The sequence below is a fragment of the Stegostoma tigrinum genome, chromosome 23 (assembly GCF_030684315.1).
Source record: "Stegostoma tigrinum isolate sSteTig4 chromosome 23, sSteTig4.hap1, whole genome shotgun sequence".
Lineage (NCBI taxonomy): Eukaryota > Metazoa > Chordata > Chondrichthyes > Orectolobiformes > Stegostomatidae > Stegostoma > Stegostoma tigrinum.
The window spans coordinates 18,719,251-18,737,043 of record NC_081376.1 but is presented as its reverse complement, the minus strand read 5'-3'; the positions used below and the strand labels follow the sequence as shown (position 1 = coordinate 18,737,043).

The window sequence follows — 17,793 nt, the reverse complement described above, 5'->3', positions numbered from 1 at the left end:
TACCAGAGTGGAGGCAATCAGCTTCAATCATGAGAGACTGCCTGAAAGGATTACACATGACTTTGTGCATTTTTGTGGTGGTCACTCAACAGCAGTAAAGAGTGGGATTTTCCCATCCTTAAGCTGAAAGACAGTGTTGTGTTCCAACTTATCCAGGCTCCACTCCAAGTCACAATCCACTTCTATTCGGATGGATGTAAGTTGTTCCTTCCTTGGTGCCAGGTCAATACCATAGAACTTCCTGCCAAACAATAGTGAACACCTTCATCACAATGGTTCTGCGGTGTAATAATGGTTCAAGGAAAAGATTCACCACTAAGAGTAATAACAGACTGGTTTTGTTTGTGATGCAAGTCCTGTGAAATAATATTTTAGAAAGTGAAGTTGTCTTGCTGGACATCTTCACAAAAAGCTTTGTGAAAATGTAAACTCTCTTCCACAAGAATCAGTAGAGGCTGTGAGTCATTTGAAATTTCTAAACTGAGATTAATAAATTTTTGTTAGCCATGGTTAAGGAACCAAGGTGGATACAATGGGTTGAGTCCTGATCTATTTAAAATGGTCAAACTGGCTTGAAGGACTGATTGAACTATTCACGTATTCCAACTGGGATCAGCCAAACTGAGCACAACCCTGGTATAATTTTACTTTGTGTGGTGCAAGTAACCACCACTTTAAACAACCCAGCTCTGAGGGAAACCACATAACTTAACCTTTCTAAAAATATCGCCTGCTGCACAGCAATGAATCAGAGACATGGGATCCAGGGCCTGTAACTCCTGACTACATCATATAATGCAGGTTTTATTTTTCTCCCAGAGGGGGAAGATTAGAATTCCAAGCTACTGCATCAATCAAATCTCCACAGACAGAAAAGGACTTCATCTATTTCCTCTGACTGGCCTGGATCACACCCTGATCCACAGGTGAATTAGAGACTGATATTCCGTCACAACATAGTGCCAAGTGAATGAATCTTAATACACTGTTCCAACAAAGTCCCAATGAAGGAGAAGAGACTTTCAATCATTTCCTTTGTTGTCTTCAAGTTATATCTGACTCCCACAGATGACTGAGAGCAAAAAGAGAAAGGGATTTAGTTGCCAATCCTTAGAGATGAATGAATAGTAACTTAATGCACTGTTACAAGAAGGTCTCAATTTCCATGGTGGGAGAAGGTCAGGACATCTATTAGTAGGTGACTAACTCAATAAAGACATAGACATGGAGTCCATACTTCATTTCAAAAAACTCTACAGACCAGCCTAATACCATGTAGGTTAACTCTGGAATTATGATGTTAATGGCATTCAGGAATGGTTAAGAACGTTAAGATTGTTCAATGCTTTTGTGACAACACAGGTCTCACAATCAACATCAAGAAAACCAGAGGGTTTCCAATCATGTACAAAGGTAAGACATTGTTGTAAAATTATTTGAAGGAATGGAAGCTTGGTGGAAGTAACGTTCAGTATATCATCTGACATGAGACCAAGAAATACCTGGGCGCACAAGTGGATCTGTGGATAGGTATAAAACTGGTTGACAGAGAGAGCAAATTGAAAGAGTGGGTGGACAATTTGATAAGATCGGCCCTTCATCCAATGTAGAAAATTGAGAATTTTAAGAATTATTTTAGGCCTAGGTTGCAGTATCATTTAGTCTTAGCAGAGGCACCTCAGAATCTTTTATGGAGTTTGGACTCTTTTATTCAAGGTTTTATTAAGGAAATTTTACATCTCCCCTTACATACATCAGCTGGGATTTTATATGCTCGCAATAGAGATGGTGATTTGGGGATTTCGAGTGCAAATCCCGTTTGCTGTTTTGAGGAGGCATGTGGCACTTGAACAGTCTGAGGTTAAGAGGCATCATTTCAGTTTAGCAAGGAGAGTAACTCGGATGTAATAGAGGAACTAACAAAGTTAAAGGTAATGTGAGGAATCTGGTCCCCTGGAGATGCTGGTATACAGCTTGAAGCGGAAATGGATATTGAAGAGAGAAGGGGTTTGATGAGCATGTTAAACCCAAATTACAAGGATTGGAGGGGGACAGCATGGTTGAAATGGATGTCCTGTAAGTGCCAGGACTAGGAGTGAAATAGTTCAAGAATGATAATTTTGAAAGCTTAGGTCAAGACGGTAGTCACAATGAAGACATCCAAATTGCTATTGTGTGCAATTTATATCCAACACATAACAACATTGACCCATGGAAAACCATCTTTTAGTAAGAAGTGCTGGAGGTGTAAAGCTTCATTAGAGATGCATCCTCATATCTCAGGATGGTATCCATCATTGAAAAATGTGCAAATAAAGAGGCGGAGCAAGATTACAGGAAAGTTATAGCAGCATGAAGGTAAATATGGTTGGAAGGACTTTTGACACCCCTGGATAAGAGATGACACTGGTAAATTATGGAAGCCAGTTATAATTTCTCAAAACGGTCCTGTAGTTGTGATTGTAGATGTAACGGTGCCATTTGAAAATAAGGAGAAAGTATTGGAAAAGGCTTGGGATGAAAAGGTGAATCAAAATAAACATTCAACGGAACAGGTTATGGCGCTAACAAATGGGGATGCACTGCTGTTTTATGGTTTTCTTATGGGACAAGAGGAAATAAACAAACTTGTAATACTGAATTTTAATTTTTTAACCCAGGAAATGTCTTGTCTTATTGTGTTGCAAATCTTTAATGATTGCTAAAGAGGTGGACTTCGATTATGCTCTGAGGACAATTTTAATGCTTGCTGAGTATATTTGCATGTTTTATTGTTTAATTTTATATTTGCATTTTATTATTTGCTGGTTTTAAGATTAATTTAATACTTTTCTACTTTTAATACGGATGCTCATTTTAATTACTAGTAAGGAGGAGGGTAGATGGTGTTTGTTTAATATTCACAAAAGTACATCAAATGCTGTTAGTATAGGTATACATGCTAACCAAATGGTTGTAATAACCTTTGGTCTTAGTTCCCACACTTGGTGCGCTGCTTCGTGATTGTTGGTGCCCTTTCCCCAGGGTCTGTAAGAACTAGCTTGGTTGAGCTATACAGATTTGACCTTTGCCACATCATTGAGCGATGGTCAAACTCAGCCAGTGCACTGCTATTTAGTAGGGTTTCAATATAGCCAAATGCCTCGTCATCTCAATAGTGACACACATGAATGGATGAACGAGATTCCCACTGTCCCTACCTACTATATAGTGAAAGCAGGGCCAAGGGAATGGACCTGGCAGAATCAGCAGGGAAAGAAGAACCTGTTGAGGTTGACACAGTCTGGCACTGTGAAGGGACGTGAGAGGTGTAGAATAAGTGGGAGGTCTCGGCTGCCAGTGAAATACCACTACTCTTCTTGTTTTCTCACTTACCCAGTGAGGCTGGGAGGAGATCCCTAAGGATCTCTTGCTTCTGGTTGGGTTGCTGGGTGCAACCTGCTCTGGGGACAGTGGCAGGTGGGGAGTTTGACTGGGGTGGTACACCTGTCACATCGTATTACAAATGCCTAAAGGCGAGCTCAGGGAGGACAGAAACCTCATGTCCATTTATTCTCTGCATTCACTGGATGGGAATTTCTGCAAAGAGATTGGGAAGTGGCTGGTGAAGGTTGTCAGTCTGAACTGGGAGGAGGAGACTCTGGGTGTAAATAGGAGGAAAGGGGAAAGCTGTATCAATGATTGGGAATGAAGATTCCTTGTCAAGATTTGTGACGAAAGGAGAGAGGCTGGGATTAAAATGATATGCCACTGCATCCATCTCCACCAAGACTCATGCTTTAAAACTCTCAAGATAGCCTGCACCGCCCTATCTCATGCAGCCTCCCACCATCACCATTCCCCATGCCCACAACCTCCCATACTGCTATTTCCGCATGACCTTCATACTGTGTCCTCAGTCCTTCAGAACATTTCATCAACTTTCTGCCATATTACCCATTTTAAGCTCACTCATTCTCCTCCTTTCTGCCAGTACAGGGGAAGGTAGTTCAAAACAAGACAGAATGAATCGGTTCACTTATGTAACTGCCTGACATCTGGGTCCTCACCTCCTATGACGGAGAGAATGCTTCGAATCATTTGAATGCATGGGGAAGACCAGCAGTGGCAGACAGATTTGCAATGGTGCTCACTGTGTTAGAAGCTATAGCAGTGCTGTGAATCATGTGACCATTTGTCTATTTCCAGGGGCAGGTTGGCAGCTGCCCTGGTCAGCCAGGTCTAGCATCCTCAGTGATTTCTAGGGATGTGCATACTCCAGCAACCAATTGCCTTGCCACTGGTCCTCAAGACCGAAGACATTGTGACAGAGGTGTGGGGGACATTGGCAGCAGTCTAAGCGGCCCTTCTTGACAAGGAGACAATAGGTGGTACCACACGCAATTTCCTCTACGCTTTCCACTCTGGACACTGTGGAGGTGGCTGGATCCTCCACCTCCACCTCTAATTTGCCTGCCCCCTCCTATCCTTCAAAAGTTGAAGCTGAGGAGAGTCTGCTTGCCTCTGGGATGAGTTTTCCCAATGTTAAATTTGTTCAGCGAGTTTGATAAGACAAGCGGCTGAACATTAATGAGGTAAGTTGTCCCATTAACAAGGCATGAACAATCATTACTCTTCAACAACTGGAATTTTGTTGCGGCCTATCAAGAATCTTGCCATGTGTCTTATGAAAAGCTTAAAAGACAGAATGAGTTGCTCCCAGCATCAAGATGGGCTTTGCTGTGCTGGTCACCCGATTCTGTCATACATCTCATTACATCCAAACTCATTCGGACCCCAAAAAATTCTGCCCAGAAAATGATTGCAGCAATCATGGAAACAACAGCATCCCAAAGGCAAACTTTCAATTAGAAGTTGGTAAGAGGCACAAAAAGAATTTGGATTCCAGAAAGATACAAAAATGCCAATCCAACTTGGAATAAGACAGAAACCTTGGTGGACTAGACTCTAAAAGGAGCAAGAGAAGCCTCTGAGAACAAAGTTAGGTGGTCCTAGGAAAAAAAAGAGGGTAACTTCATGAAAACAGCGCTAAGACCAGAAAAGGAAGGTAAGAGTCTGTCAAAGAGGTATCATCTCTCAAACAGGTTGCAGCCATCAAGATTAGGCTCCACGAGGCACAGCAACAAAGGACAGCGAAAAAAAAGTCATTCATACTTGGGCTACAAAATTGGGAAGGCTTCAGAATTCATATACTCTGGAAAGAAATAAATCTGTAGAGAAGTCAAAGTGGGTAGTTGAAGGAGAAAGTTTAGGAGAAATTAAAGATTTAAATAGACCAAGGCTCAGTAATTTTAATAGACCCAAGGCTCAGAAAAACTTATTCGAGCTGCGGCCAGGGAAGAAAGTAAGTGTTTGAACTTTTATCCCGAAAATATTGGGAAAGCATCCATTTTGCCTGGGAAATCCAGGTAGGAGTGAGAGCTCAATAATAGCATTTGGGGGTGCAGATGTTTTCTGTACAGTGCCTGAAAGTTCTAGTGATTATGCCTGACTAGTCATATCATTGGAATTTTGCAATTGTTCAACAACCATCTTGTTAATTAGACAAGTGCCTCTCTGTAAATACTTTACAGAGGTGTATACTCTACAACTGCTCATTACATTGCCAGAAACACAGACAAAGGAGAGCTGGTGGCAGCAAATTTCCCCAAATAGCCATTATCCTGCCTCACATACTGTCAGGCGTGGCAAAGATCACAAAGTTTGAGCATTGGTAATTAGGGTACTATCACATCACTCACCCTCACATTCACCAATCTACTCACTCATCCACTTACTCCCTTAACTGCTCACAAGCCTATTTGCTCATTGAAAGACTTGAAGCATTTGAGAATTTACCTAAATATGGCATAAATTGTTATAAAAAGGGGCATATCTTTTCTTTACTGTCCTGTCTTCCGCTATGCTTGTCAGTCTTGCGCTGGAGCATCTGCAAAGGCTCGTTCTTACAATCTCCATGAGAATTATTGATTGAAAATGTGCCGCGTAGATGGAAAGCGGTAAACATTCTAGTAGTGGCAATGTGCCAAGCGCCATTGCTGACTGCAAGAGTTGGCCCATTACCTTGTCTCATTGTTTATTATGTACAACAGCAAGATGCAAAAGAACGCTGATGGTTTCTGAGAGTCCCAGTTTTGAATTTGCTTATTTGGGATTTGGCCCTGGCGAAGCCGACAAAAAGCAGCTTTTATAACATTTTAACTTCACTTAAAAACAATGCTTTCTGGAGTGTGCCTGGCTGTTAGCTTGTGTGGAAGTTAATTTTCTTGGCTTTTTTTTGTAGCTCTTCTTCTGAGATGAAGGTGGATATTTTTGGAGTGAAAACATTTTACTCGTTTTGTAGTTGTTCTTGCCTCATTTACCTAATCTAATGGCCGCATCTTAAATGTAAAATAGGCAATTTAGATGTGGGAGCAAGCATCATAATTTTGAAATGAAAATCAGGACAAATATGTAGGCAGATCAAATTCTTGATCTCAAAAGGAATCAAGGGCTACGGGGAGAGCGCAGGGAAGTGGAGTTGAAATGCCCATCAGCTATGATTTAAATGGTGGAGTGGACTTGATGGGCCGAATGGCCTTACTTCCACTCCTATGTCTTATGGTCTTATAGATCATCCAATTTACACTATTGTCCAAATATTTCATGAGAATGAGATCAGAATAAGGAATTTTTCTTGTTTAATTATTAAAATAATAACAAGCTTAGCATTCAACATTAAAACTAGCTCCAAAATATTAACAAAACCCTAAATCAGTTGTCAAAAATCAAAGGGTTGGATTTCCCTCATGAGCAGGGTACTGATGGGTTCAAGATGGTGGCACAGATGGGTGGATGGGGGCTTGGGGAAGGCAGACTAACAGCCCAGCATTCTCATTCATTTCCATGACTAGGGAGCTGGTATATAAACAGCATCCAGCTCCCTAGAGCCCTCAAAGGCATTTTTCTGCCAGTGGATTGACTTCCCTGTCATGTCAGGAGACAAAATGTCAGTGGAAAAGGTTTCCCTGTTATTATCTGGTAGTGCCTGGAAGATATGAGTGTATATGACTGTTAGAGATAGTAGGAACTGCAGATGCTGGAGAATCTGAGATAACAAGGTGTAGAGGTGGACGAGCACAACAAGCCAAGCAGCATCAGAGGAGCACTAAAGCTGACATTTTGGGTCTGGACCCTTCTTCAGAAAATCTGATTTGGTCTGCTGTGTTCATCCAGTTCTACACCTTGTTATCACAGGTAATAGTTATGTGTTATTTGAGGGATAATTGGATGACAACTAACTAGTTATGTGTACTTAAATATGTGGGGAAGAGGCAATTTGTGAGGGGAGTTGCTGATGTGTCAGTTTGAATAAAATTTTGACTACAATACAACATGCCCCGACTCAGCCTCTGGTGTTTTAACATTCTATGCTATAACTAGGGAGGCCAATGGAGTTTGGTACTCCTTTCCCCATTTGTAGAATAGAAATATGTGCTGAATGTTATCTGGTGAAATTAAATCTTGATTTGCTTGTCATCTATGTATAATGAATAGACTTTCTGAAGGATTAACTTTGTGGAGTAGTTGCTACAGTAAATTTTAGAGTTATTTATTTTAAAAAATGACTGTGTTGATCATTTATGCGTCTGGTGAATTATTTTGGGGTTTTATTGTGGCCTATAGCATGAATATTTTCTACTCATTGAGGTGGCCAGATGAAGTCCAAAATCACTTTATTCAGAATATCATCAAGGCTATAGAGGATGGAAAGGATGAGATCAATCAAAATGTTTCAGTTAGGCAACACAATCCATGGGATTTAAAACCTGGAAAGAGATGAGGAGTTCCACCATTTTGAGAAGAACTGGAGAAGGATGGGCAGAATGATAAATCTTGATTTCGTTGTGAGGAAGGTGGTGGAAGGACAATGGAATATGTAGTACAACAATTTTGGAGCTTGGAAAGATCAAGAATGTCAGCCCTTTACAAAAAAGAAGTTTACAAAATGAAATTTCATCTATTCTACCCCTCACTTTGCACATGACTTGAGTGAAGGCTTATTAAATTGCTACATCTGAGAGATATAGTTTCATCTTGTTCCAAAAGATATGATCTCATCAAGTGTCTGATTGTTTCAGAAACAGCCTGTCAACTATTTATTGCACAAAAAGAGTACAGAACAGTGACTATTGGAACAATTCTAACCATGTAAGACTTTTATCAATATTGATGGGTTCTGAACTGTTTTCAGTTTGTAAATGCACCTCATTATAAGATACTGAGCCAGTGAGACCAAGATAATCACAGCCTCAACGCTCTGATACTGCTAACTTACTTAGCCACAAATGACGTGTTGATAATAAGGAAATATATTTATATGACACCATTCGCAATTGCAGGATATCTCAAAGTGAATGAAAGCCAACGAAATATTGTAGAAGAGTAATTACTCTTGTGTGTTGGAAATGGAGCAACAAATTTATACTTTCACAATTCGTAAAATGATTCTGACCAAATAATCTTGTATTGATGTTGGATGAGTGATGAACATTGGCCAGAGCTAGTGTATTAGGGGAGACTGCCTTGTTCTGCTTCAAACTAGTGGCGTTGAGATGTCTTACATACATCTCAGAGTGGGCCTCAGTTTAACTTCACACCACTGCCTTCTCAAAGAAACTGGAGAAAGGCAATAAATGCTGGTCACACCAGTTATGTGCCTTACCCTGTGATGAAAAAAAAATGGGACTGAGCTATTCTACAATTCACATCATCCATAGTTTACCTAAACTAGTCATTTGGTGGAGAGAGCAGACACGATATGTGGAACTGTACTGTAGCAAAGTCTGGTTAGGTCATATATTGGGACAATGGTAGACATTTTAAGATATACATTGCTACAAAAGTAAGATTTTTCAGAACCAGATGCCTCAAACATATAACTATTCCACATTACAAATGTTTCTAATATCAGAAAATAAGACATAGGAGTGGAGGTAGACCATTTCACCCTTCAAGTTGGCACCACTTTTCACAAAGATCATATTTAATCTTCTGCCTTCCTGGTGTCTCATTACCCCAAAATCTAACAACTTTTCTCTTAAACATATTTAATAATTGAACAACTACAACTCTCTAGGTAAAGAATTCCAAAGCTCCATAATGCTTTTGAAAAAAAAATCCCTCATTCAAGTCTTACGACTCCTAATTATGAAATTGTAAAAATCATGTTGGGGATGTTTTCCAAACAAATTCCCAAGATAACCTTATTCTCTTTATTACTTGAACTCCATCCCTGTATCCTTTCTCTCTGAAAATCTAATCTTCCTTCTCTCCTTTTGTGAGTTCATTGCTGGCATTTCCTCTTCCTGTGAACCGACCCTTTCATTGCTGAGCTTTTGACTTATTCTCATTCCTCTTTTTCTAGCTCATTTACTGTCCCCTGTGGGCTACCTCCCTGTGACTTTATATTTTTCTGACAATACAAATTTAGGTTCCACTTCACAGCTCCATTCAACCCCATCTTTTGTACTCTCTGATGCTTATTTTGGACTGGTACAGTACTCTGCCTGCTTCAACTGTACAACTGAAGTTAGGAGTTCAGCTGCAGAAGCAAAATTCTCTGGCCTTCATACAATAATGTTGCCAAATTGTACAAGAAATCATTAACTGGGTGGAGTTGAAGAAGATGATCATTGGGGGTTGCAGACAATTTTATGTAGCTGTGGAAAAGAATGAAGAGACAATGGACAATATACTTCAGACTGTATGTTCTAATATATACACCATTAAACAAAATTTGACACTGACTCCTGCAACAAAATATTATGACAGATGACCAAGAACTTGAACAAAGAGGTGAGTTTTAAGGAAATCATAAGGGATCCGAATGACAGGTGGAGAGACAAAAAGGTCTGAGGAAGGAGATTTCCAGGCTCAAAGTTTGGGCAACAGAAGACATGGCCAACAATAAGGAGCATTTAGGACTGGACATTTTTTGATTTTGAAAAATCAATCCATCTTCACTTTGAAATAACTTCACAGAGGCACACACCTCATCATGAAATCTCTCTTTATTTACAAAATAACAGTCGTTGACTTTGATACTGCCCCTTCAGAGTCAGGTCTCAGAGTGCCAGTATCTCTGGCAATCACATTTTTATATGTCAGCCAGGGCTCCCTTTTAGTCCAGGTTAACAGCGCTGATAAAATTCTATGAGGTTCAGCTGTCGGACCTCATTACAATCCCTATAATCCTGACTAATAAGGGACTCAAAGGGTATCAGGTTAGAGAGGAAAGTGGAGTTGAGAACACAATCAGATCAGTAGGCTCAGAGAGGCTGAATGACCAACCCCTGCTCCTAATTCATAAGTTTGTATATTCACCTTTTTTCCTGGAGATTCTAAAGGAGCTTAATTTGTTGAAGAGGGAGATTCTATGTGGGCTTTCTTTGTAAATGTTCTGTATTTTGTTCAAAAGGCATGGAAATGGTTGACACTGATTGCTAGGATGCACATATTACGCATTATTGCTATTAGAAAGGGGCAAAATTTCTGTCAGCGTGGTATGGAAGAGTTGTATAGTGTTCTTCTGCTAAAGAGGGTGTGAACCAAGGTTAATATCCACATGAAAATTCCTGGCAATAGCCATTATTGACCTATACTCTCAGTTCCCAGCTTGTTCAAGATACACAGTGGCTGGTGGATTCATTTAAACTGTACTTCTCAACAAGCAGACGCTTGTGTGGTGTGTGCGTGTTTTTAAAGTATAAAGAGAAGGGGGTGGAAATGTAGGCAGGCATCCAGGTCAGATAGTGTGCTGCTGCTGCTGAGAATGACATTTAAACCCAGATAAAAAGCTGGCAAGTGAAAGAGAATGAAACAACAAGTCAGTCACGATGAGCTTTGATAAGCATTTTACGTGGTTCAAGAGCTAGCATATCAGTAACTTCATATCAGTGTGGTCTCAACATCCTCCTTAAAAGATGGTAGGTATTAACAGGACTATCAGAAACAAGATAACAAGAGCCTTATTCAATTCAACACAAGCCAAAACAGTGTGTTGAAGGCCAGTTATAAGCTTTCAACTGGTAATTACACTGTCCACCCTTTTAGTGAGCCTCACAGAACAGGTAGTTTCCAAATCAATCCCCATATTCTGTGCTGAATTAGTCCAGTTAATTAATACAGAAGACGTTTTTGTTTGTGGCAAGTTCAAAACCAGGGTTCATCAATATTGGATAGGAACTAATAAACTTAACAAGCAATTCAGAAGGAACCTCTTTACCCAGAAAGTAATTAGAATGTGGAACTTGCTACTATACAAAACAGTTGATGTGAAAACATTCATGTATCTAAGGGAAAGCTAGCTAAGTACATGAGAAAAAAAGGAAAAGCAAGATATGCTGTTAGGTTTGGATAAAGAGGCTTATATGAAGTGGAAACTCTGATGTCAGCCAGTTAGGCTGAATGATCTGATGCTATGCTTTACAGTTTTTCAACTGAATGGAATAGTTCAGGGACTGGTCTTCTTGTTTCTCACCTCTATTTAAGACCTCTGATTGAGAACTTTAACATGCAGCTGTCAGGAGAGGCAAGGATGTGATCAGGTTTAGCTGCACTAATTCCAGATGGAATGCACTGCTGACGCTCACTGTTGGTTGGCACACAAATATGGATTCATAGCAGAAGTATTTAGGAGAAGGCTGCTGATTCGCGGAGAAGAAATTCCCCAGTGTGTGAGCATCCTCAAAAGAGAGAAAGTTGGAGAAGGGAAAAATTTGAGTGACATTTTTGTAGTCTTTCGCATGTAAGCTATTAAAACTGAGAATCAGCTGGAGACCTGCAGCTCTGTGAAAGGAAAGTTTTAAAAGCCCGAAAGTACTTTTTGAATAGAACATCATGTAAAAGAATTTTGTGTGAATAATGTTAACTTCAGTTCCTCACACAGATAATAAAAGCTGTCAAAGAAACTGCTTTGCACAAGAATGAGAAAATTATGGCTTTTCTGAAAGCTTTGGGAATTGGAAACTTCACAGAATCAATGTAACACTAACTACATTTTCCTACAAAATTAACCTTATTTTTTCCCCAGCTCTTTCCAAATTATTGTAAGTAAAGCCCTACAATGGTCCATGTGATTCTTGACCCTGAGTATTTGGTAAAAGAACAACTTTGTAAATCTAACTGTGGATTATCTGTGACAATCTAAGCTAAGGTTATTGTAATAGGCTTGTTGGTGTGTTTTGTAAGTAGACAAGTGATAGAAAACTCTTACCTCAGGTCCACAGAGTTAGTTGCCTTTGTGAAACAATTCCTCTCTTGCTGATATAAAGCCAGGGTAGGATTCTGCTCATTTTCACCTATGGCAAGAGAATGAGAAACATGTTAACAGACCGGTGAAGTACCAATGAGCATGGACTCAGTTCCTTCCATGCTGTATGCTTAATTAGTTCATTAATGAATAGGGAAGATGTGTTTGTGGAAAGTTCAAAACCAGGGTTCATAAATATAGGATAGCCACTAATAAATCCAACAAGGCTTTCAGAAGGAACCTCTTTATCTGGAAACTAGTTAAAATATGGATCGTGATACCACAAAAAATAGCTAATGTGAAAAGCATGGATATATTTAAGGCATAGCTAGCTAAGTACCTGCCAGAAAAAGTAGTCACAAGATATATTGACAGGGTTGGATAAAGAACAAGAAGCTTGTGTGCGATATAAACACTGTTGGGCTGTATGGTCTAATTCTGCGCTGTACAGTATCTGATTCTATGCAACAATCCATTCAAATTCAAATTTTAACTCTAACTAGGAATACAATCAGTAGGTTCTGGCTCAGCTCCATCCACCCTGTGTTTTATTTGAGCAGAGGAATTCATGGGTGTTATATTGTCCTTTGGATGCAACACTTAGCTAAGGACCTGGCTTCTAGTTCCAGTAGTTCAGCTAAACATCAAGATCCTTTGAAAGGGAAGGAGGAAATTCCCTGAACGTGCTGACAATATTACTCTTGCAGAAATCATGATGCACTGCAGAAGTTCACCAATGACTCTCAGGCCACGCCTTCCAAAACCACAACCACTTCCATCTAGAAGGTCAAGGGCAGCAGGTAGATGGGAATACCACCACCTGAAAATTACCCTCCAAGCCACTTATCATCCTGACTTGGAAATGTATCACTATTCCTTCAGTGTCACCATGTCAAAATGCTAAAACTCCCTCCTCAACAGTATTATGGGTCTACGTACAGCATGTGGACTGCAGAAGGCAGCCCCCCACCACATTCTCAAAGGCAAGAGGAACAGGCAATAAATGCTGGTTAGCCAGTGACACCAGGTTCCACAACTGAATATTTTAAAAAACTCACCCAAATAAATGAACAAGCATATGCACATGGCAGTCATTACATACTAAAATTGGCAGAATTGTAATCAGCAAAAATATCGAAAACATAGATGGATTAGTGGAACTATTATACAGATAAGCCATGAATTAATCCAGTTATGTGTCCATCAATTGTGGTTCAGCCAGTAGACCTTTCAGCTTTGAGTGAGAAGTTTGTGGGTTTAAGTCTCATGCCATATGTTGCATAAAACCAAGACTGTAATGCTAGTGTGGTGCTAAAGGTGTACTGGGTTGTCATCTCAGGTTGAAAGAAAAGATCCTATAACATGTTTGAAATAGATACGTACTTATCTATCTCCCCTGAAATGCATCTACGCTGTTTGTCGCAACTATTACATGTATTGGAATATTCCAGTTCTCACCAATCTAGTAAAGAATTCTCCCAAATTCAATTAATTAGTAATTAACTATTAATGCAGAAGACTAATCAAGAGAATCAACAATTAAAGCACAAGGTTATTTGCATTTTTTTCCTCAGTAAATGAAACGAATTGAGTTTTAAACAAACCATGTTCACCAAAAAAGTGGATAATTTTGCTATAATATAATTGCATTTTATCTGTAGATAATTTTTGTTGCATTTTTTAAACCTTCTGTGTCAGTTTTTACTTCAAAGTGCAGTCACTTTGAAAATCTTAAGCTTAAAGTTTGGATTTTATGTCACAATCGAAAAAGATGCAGGGAGCAAACCCTACCTGTACAATTTTCACTTTGTTATTCAGCCACAAGAACTGTATTTATTCTCTCATCGACTAATTGTTTCCCAGACACATTAATGAATGTCTTTTCAGTTATTTTACCTCAGGTAATATCTATTATTCATTATTGAATTAAATTCCTAAAATGTTATCTCGAGAGACGTTCTCTTTCTCAAGAGACCTTTCTTCAGTGGGAAACCTCCCTCCTCATTTCAGTTTCATGTATTTAAAGCCTTCTATTAATTATTCCTCTCTTCAACAAGATGTATATTTCCAGGATAAAACCACAACCATGGTGAAATAATCGATTACATTTGTCACATCTGGAAAAGGATATAATCTATGAAGAGATCACACAATGCGTGTAACCATTTAGAACTCCCTTCTCTGTAAAATCCTGTGGATTCTGGGGACCAACTGAAACTTTCAAAAGCAAGATAAATTGATATTTGTTGGGTAAGAATTCAATGCATGTGAGGTAAAGGCAGATTAAAAGGGGTGTGATAAGTTTCACGAAGAGTCTAACTGAATAGCAAAGTTGATGTGGAGATAGAATAGATTCCCTCATTTTTTATACCTGATTTTCCAACAGAAAGTTAGTTTGAGGTGCAAGAGTGGAAGATTTTTCCCTTCCAGCAACAGCATTCCCATTTACCTCTCTTTTCAGTAGAAGAGGGGGAGTCCTTTTAAAGATGAGAGGCGGAACTTTCTGTTCCCAAAGGTAGAAACATGGAGGTGGGAAGGGCAATTAGTTAGGCAGGATGATGGTATATTCAAACCCCATTGCATTCCTACCTCCACAAAAATAGAGTGGAATGACCTGGTTGATCTCCCTACCCCCATTAACTGAGGTCCTTAATAGGAGATTAAGGTCAACTACAGGATTTTAGGTAAGGGCAGGTGGGCCTGTTGCCATGCACTATTCCTTCTTTTGCTCCCCATCCCTGAGCCTCACTATCTGCATGACTCTGAATTGAAAACACCCCACTCACATTTTTCCAATGTCCTCCTCTTCTTGGGACACTTGTTCTAACCAGTCTGTCAGCGATCATGACCCTCTTGGTGGCGCTGCTGAGGACAAGAGCTACTGGCCTCTAATTGGCCGAAGGTTCTGGCTGGGGTCAGGGGCATTTCTGCCCTGGGCTTTTGGTTCAATGGGAAAGCCTTCCTGTTGGCCTTACCATGACCTGACAGTGTTTTGGTCAGCTTTCCCCAGAAAGTCAACATGAGTCTCTTGCAGAGATAATGGGAACTGCAGATGCTGGAGAATCCGAGATAACAAAGTGTGGAGCTGGATGAACACAGCAGGCCATCAGCAGCTGAGGAGCACAAAAGCTGACATTTCGGGCCGAGACCCTTCATCAGAAATGGGGGATGGGGAGGGGTTTCTGAAATAAATAGGGAGAGAGGGGGAGGTAGATCGAAAGTGGATAGAGGAGAAGATAGGTGGAGAGGAGACAGACGAGTTAAAGGGGCAGGGATGGATCAAGCCACACCTCCATTTCCCACCTCCTAACCTCATTCTGCCCCCCTGACCTGTCCGTCCTCCCCGTACTGACCTATTCCCTCTCTACCTCCCCACCTATACTCAACTCGACAGGCTCCATCCTCGCCCCTTTAACTCGTCTGTCTCCTCTCCACCTATCTTCTCCTCTATCCATCTTTGATCCACCTCCCCATCTCTCTCTATATTTTCAGAGACGCCTCCTCATCCCCCTTTTCTGAAGAAGGGTCTAGGCCTGAAATGTCAGCTTTTGTGCTCCTATGATGCTGCTTGGCCTGCTGTGTTCATCCAGCTCCACACTTTGTTATCATGAGTCTCCTGCAGCTTCTCCAGCCTATCGGCAAAACACAAGAGGCCTGAACTAGAATCTATCCCATACTTCTGTTCTTTTTTTTCTTTTAGTTCATTTAGTCCTTTTCTTCCACAGTCAGTTCTATTGGAAAATTTACCATGTAAGGATCATGCCTTTTTATTTTCTGTTTTGTTTTCAACACCTAGAGACTGAAAAGAGAACAGGCAGCTTTAAAGGCCAGTAGTGGAAAGAGTGCTTACATTTTGACAGCAAGTAACCAGGCAGCCATACAGGCATCATAGAAACAATTGTTTGAACAAGTACTAATTGAAGTTGAGTTGCAGACAATTTGGAGTTAAGAGAGTGTACTCATGCAGCTCTTGCTGGCCATAAGAAGTTGACTAGTCTATTGACTAACAAGACACTGCAAAATTACCATAGTCCCAGAGGATCACAGGACTGCTATCTCATTACAAGACAGATGACTGGTCGTGAGTTTAACCTGAGGTTCACGATGCCTCAAGCAAGGGCCAAGGTTAAGAAAGCATAATGGTGGCATCAGTGACCAGTAATCATTAACAGAGACCTTTTCACCTGACAACAAATATGTGATTGGTTCTCAGGTAACTGAGCAGCTTGGAGCTGGAAACAAGTTACAGAGAGAGGGAAGTGTTCAGATCTCCCCTTGCTCTATTTTCTGCAGTCAAAATTCATTGTAACTCTAAAGAAAACCACTTTATCCTTCTTGCAACAATTGCTGTAAGCTGTGACTTATAACTTGTATGTCAGAGACTTTTCATAGGGTACCAGGTACCTTGTTATGAACCAGTGGAAGCAGCCAGAGAAAGATAACTAAAGGAACATGCTGGTCAGCAGATAGTCATAAAGGCCATCTCGACAACAGAACTTGGGAATAAAGACAACTGATGTGTCTTTCCAATGTTTCTTTTCTGCCCATAATCTGTTTAACCCTGCCTCTTTGTTGATCTGAGCGCGTATGAAAGGGGAGTTTACAGTTACTTTGCATTTCTTAAAACAGGAAATGTGAGAGAAACCCAGCAGGTCTGTAGCATCTGTGGAGAGAGAAAAACAGAGTTAACATTTCAAGCATGATATGACTTTTCCAGAACTGAAAGAGGTTGTAAAATGGTGGTTGTTACACCCAGGTCCAGGACAGAAATGTTAGCACGAGAGCAGGGTGGTTTATTTAAATTGCTAGCAACTGGATGATTGGGGTCATTCCTACGGACTGAGTAGAGGTGTTCTGCAAAGTGGTCACCCAGTCTGTGTTTCGTCTTGCCAATGCAAAAGAGATTGAATTGTGAGCATGAATATGGTAAACTAGATTGAAAGAAGCCCAAGTAAAATGTTGCTTCACCTGGAAGGTATGCTTGTGGCTTTGGAAAGTAAAGATGGAGGAGGCGCTGCAAGTGTTACACCTTCTGCAATTGCATGGGAAGGGACAGGGTGGCATGGAGGTGAGGAGCACGTTTCATTTCAAATTTCCAGCATCCACAATATTTTGCATTTACTTTATATTTATACTTATATTTTCTTTATTCAAATTTTATCGCTAAATTCTTTGGGGGCTGGGGGCGGTGGGGATGTTCAGAATTCAATATTGTCAGTTGAGATGATGCTGTAGGACCACTTTTATGAATGCAGAGAGAGTGAACTGATCTGGGAAACATGTGTAAAGCTGGGACAAGTCATCAAAGGCACAGAAAGTTAAGCTACAAAGTCATATGATCTTCCCTGGTATCCTATTAGACATCTCACAACTGCAGGTGGCCTAGGGACTGAAATGGCTAACAGATCCACATAACTGGCCCAGATTATCTTACAGCTCATTCATAAAGTTGTATTAGTAACTGATGAAGATCCTTGCCCCAACCTCCAACAGCCACTACA

General features: G+C 40.3%; 1 protein-coding gene across 7 annotated transcripts in view; it reads right to left on the bottom strand.

The window, feature by feature from the left end:
• LOC125462258 (protein ELFN1-like) overlaps positions 1 to 17,793 on the bottom strand; it is a 349,382-nt gene that overhangs the window by 165,244 nt on the left and 166,345 nt on the right. For all 7 annotated transcript variants that reach the window (XM_059653948.1, XM_059653947.1, XM_059653946.1 and 4 more), the window contains exon 2: positions 12,257 to 12,341. The gene's annotated coding sequence lies outside the window, so the exon portion shown is untranslated. The remainder of the gene's footprint in view (positions 1 to 12,256; positions 12,342 to 17,793) is intronic.